This window comes from Vicia villosa, linkage group LG1 (assembly GCF_029867415.1).
Source record: "Vicia villosa cultivar HV-30 ecotype Madison, WI linkage group LG1, Vvil1.0, whole genome shotgun sequence".
Lineage (NCBI taxonomy): Eukaryota > Viridiplantae > Streptophyta > Magnoliopsida > Fabales > Fabaceae > Vicia > Vicia villosa.
In genome coordinates, this window is record NC_081180.1 from 17,343,679 (window position 1) to 17,348,542 (window position 4,864).

A 4,864-nucleotide genomic window follows, 5' to 3' on the forward strand; every position below is an offset into this window, starting at 1 on the left:
AAATAGAATTTTTTGACTTAATTCAAATCAAATCTCAATCTTTCCAAGGACATGATTTCTTTCTATTTTCTTTGACCTAATCTCTTCCTTATAAATATGCAAATATAATCAGATGCAAGGGACGAAATTAGAAGGTAAGAGAGGCCAAGAGCTAGGGTTTGAAGTAACAAAATTTCAAGGAAACTAGGGCAAGAAAGAAGTTTCGTGGCAGCCCTTATCAATCGATCCCAAGCATCAATTCATTCTCCTGGGTGTTCAACAACCGATCTAGCCCTTTTTCACGATTCCAAAGGGTCCCTGAATCGCACCAGTCGACTGCTCCGGTTTGGTAAGAATTCTAGCAATCGTTTTTACTTTCCATGCATCCTTGACGCTTTTTGTGTGTTGGTTCATGTTCAGGAAGTTATTTAAGACAGGTACGACGTGTAGCATACAAGCTTTGGGGCTTAACTCATGTTATGCCATGGTAGTGCCGTGATGAACCAAGAACGTCGAACCCACTAATACAGGAGTTTTTACGACAAACTAAGTCCACCATTGGATTCGCAAGGGCCGAATTAGAGGGGTAGGGTATCCTTTTGCAATTGATTTGCATTGTTGTACAGGTTGGACTGTGGAGGTAATCGGAGAAGGTGACCGGAGCCTTGCTCCGGCGTCTCTGACTTGGGGAAGACCAGAGAGGGAACGCGTGGAAGACCTCTATTCGTCCATTTAAAAAATCCGAAAGTTTGATTGCGCGCGGAGCTGCGTCATTGGTCAGTCCACCAGTCAAAGCTTCCTCATTGGTCCACAAGTGGGCGCGTGGGTCCAGGTTGGTTTATTTTGACTTTCCCCATGCAATAATGTTTCAATATTTATTTGTTTCGTTGCATATTACTAACAACGTGAAACGTTTACTCTAATGGCCCATGTAGAAACTAGTTAACATAACAAACCTGGGTTCGAACCCTGGTATTAACAAGTTTTTTTCTTTGAATATACTCTTTCATGGATCACACGCAGCATACCTAGAGACACTCACGATATACCAGCGCTCCTCAGCCAACGGATGCTCAACAAACAGGATCCAAAGACCACTATGATGCAAGACCGCCATGGACCTTCAAAGGCGTGCCACACTGAATCGGCACCAGATTTTTTTTAACTTCTTTTATATTTTTGTTTATATAATTTTAGTTTAACTAATTTACAACCTTTTAACACTTCCTTTTGTTAATAATAAAAACAAATCAATTTTTATTTTTAGGTTTATAATTTTAACTTTAATTTTAGACTAATTAATTATTTTTTAGGTTTTCAAACCCTGATTTCATTTTTGGCTAACTATTTTTCATCATGACTATTAATCACTGTTTTCCCTAACCCTTTTAATTTTTGATCTGTTACCTTATAATTATGGAGGTTTTTTATGCGCGAATTCTTTCCTCACCCATACTCTGTGATTGTCGAATGTCTTCTTTAAATATTTTGCCTTTTTAATTGTGCCTTTTTTATTTCTGCCTTTTTATTTAATTATCTGCCTTTATTTCAATTATTTAATTTTCTGCCATTTAAATTCTAGAAAATGTGTATAGGTCGCAATAAGTTCTTGTAATAGTTGTAGGTTTTATTTCCTGCCTTTATTTTTCTGCCCTACAGATGTTTATTGTAATAGCGTAGGAACTTTTAATTCTGCCTTTATTTTAATTGCGTGGTTAGTAATCCCAGGGAGTGCAAGCCTTGTTAAAATGAATTAAACCACTAATTATAAGATAAATATTCGAATTGAACCACATGATTGTGTCACACACACACCTTTAGGGTAACCCTTCTTATGCTGCTTGTTGCCTTTTAATTACAATTCTAAAATAGTCAAGTCCCTCGATTCCGAGGATACCGAAAGCAAATGCTGCCTTAATTCATTGAAATCATCATAAGATTTTGTCCCTCGAAGCTACCTCGGAAATAAAGATGATTGTCCCATTGCTAAGGTATCCTCGCCTGTTGCCTAAAAATGACTATTCTATCCTTCTCTAAAGACTACCTACCCTCTATATGGTAGGGACAGTCTTATGGCGAACGATACTTCCTCGATGACCCTTTACATCCAATGAAAAGACTACCTGCCCCCCTATGGTATGGATAGCCCTTTCAAACTGAAAAGCTAAAAGAATAATTTTTCTAACTTAGGGTAGGTGCTCCTGATTGCTTGCTCTATTCAAATTCAAATTCAAAATTCCAATCTCTTTTTCCCACTTATTTTCAAATACTTTCAAAACAAGGCTACGCTTATTTACAAGCTAAAGTCCTTAAACAAAGTCTTTTCCTATTCACACACTACACTTCAAACATTTTGAAAACAAACAAAGTGAGCTAAGCAATTAAGAGCCCATGGATAACCATGGATACAAAGGGTGCTTACACCTTCCCTTTGTATAACCTACCCCCCGAACTCAAAATCTTTCAAAGGTCTTTTTTGTTCTTTTTGCCTTTCCAATTGGATAAAATAAAAGTCGGTGGCGACTCTTGCTATCCGCAACATTTAAAAAAGGTCAGTTCTCCCACCGTATTACAATAATATATTGGAATTATATCATATAAAATTGCCACATCGCGGTATTATCAGCACAAGTCACTTCACATTATTAAATTCAACAAACAGTTCAATTCATGGTTCAAGTCGCAGCACGTCACATAAATTCATACACATGCAATATGGAATGAGACACTAACAATGCAAATGCATGTGGTACCCAGGACTTCAGCCCCCATCGCCAATTGTCAATTAATAGAGGCATCCAACAAGGCATAAGCCTTCATCACAGTTTATCAATCTAGGCTGTCATAAAATATGCAAATGTATGTGACTCAATGAATGCAACATCACATACTCAACAACAACAAAACTCGTCAAGAGGCATACGTCTATATAACAATTATTACCAACAAATACATGGTAATCCATCATCATAATAATCCATGCACTTCACATTATTAACAAAATAATAGCATCACAACATAAACGGTATATCACAAAGAAAATAGCGGCACAATGGAATATCCCAGAAACAGTCCCTTCTAAAATTATACTAACTGGCAACATCTTTTCTACTACCAAACTCACTATTGGTATTCTCTTCTACTTTCTGCTATTTACAACTGTATTCAATGTTTATCTCTATTAATTTTGGCACCTACAATGTTAATTAAGCATCAACTCTGTTACAGATATTTCTATTCTACTATTTGCACTTATACTGATATTTAGGGTTGATCCTCTAGCCTGTTACTGGAAATCCTACATTAATCTTATACTAAAATCAAACTTTGTTAATTATATTGTTGTTGTTACTAAATAAATTAGGATGATAATAATGGAGTTATACTAATTATAACCTACAGTACTATTTATTAAAAGAAAAGAAGTACTAATATGCTATGTTACAGTACCTTCCACTAAAAGAATACTAAGATGAAAAGTTTGTGGCCCCCATCCCTTAAGCATCGCACCCACCCCCCACCCTTCATCTTTAGGGGCGCCCATCCTAAGACTATGGGGCGTCTGCCCCTTACTCTCTGTGGCCCCCGTCACATTTCTCTTCCTCCTTCAGCCATTACTCTTCTTTTCCACTAATTCACCGAATAATTCCCAGAATTTGATCGATACACAACTTCATCAAAGAATCAGTAACGTAATCATCAGCAATCACATGAATATCAACCATATTAAATCAAAGTAACAACATTTATTATTATAGAAACATGAATCAACACAACCATTCATATCACAGAAACAATTTCTTATCAATTTCAAAAGCACACAACAGACAGCACCAAAACACAGTAATAATTTTATCAACCCAAAACCCCACATATTATCGATCATATTCATGGTTATAGAGCTAGCACCCCACCCTTTACCTTAGATTAAAGGTTGCTCTACAATCTTTTCTCCAATCGAATTTCCCCAAATTGCCTCTTCCTGAGTTTTATGTGTCCCTCTCCAAAACCTTGTTTTGTTTCTATTTTTCTTCCTACTAAAACCTAACTTCTATATTGCTACTTCTATTTCTATTTTGTTTTACATTCCAAATGGGCCTATCATTACAACACCTCCGTACTGCTAACATCACTACACAAACTCAACCCATATAAAATAGTCATATACACATCTTCTAATATTATGTTTGTACTTAATTCAACTAAATTATTTAATCAGAAGCTCTAAACAATTAATCTCACAACATAATTATATTATTATTATTCCTAATAGTAATAATACTAATTAATACCCTTAGTAATAGACCGGCTACTCAATTCAATGCCCGACTCGACAACTCAAGCACAGCAATTCGTGACAAATTCTCAAAATTGACTTAATTAAATAATTAGCTAAATTACAGGTGTTACAAAATCTCTATTTTCATTTTGTTCATGGAAAATCATCAATCTTCCTATGTGTGAGTGTGTATGTGTGGGTGATTAACTGCAAGAAGGCATTAGAGATTTAATTATTCATTGAAGTTTGTAGTTTTCAAGTATTTTTTTATTTTAGTAGAATTCAAGATTAAAATTACTTTAGAGAGAGAGAATACAAGATCCATGGACCGCAATTTACCTGAAGTTTTACGTGGGAAAAAGTGTTGAACCGATGTCTTCTGGATGCTAAAAAATTCATAACTCTCACACCGTTCACCCAATTGAGCTGAAATTTTAACTGGAGTTCTGTCTCGATGCCCCCGACATTTCATATGTTGGGACCTAAGGCCAAATATGCACCATAAATCCCATAAAATTACAAAGGCATCGTGATTTCATTGTCAAATTGTGTTCTCGGGCATTGTCAAACGAAATTCAAAATTACATAACTCTTTCGATTTTTATC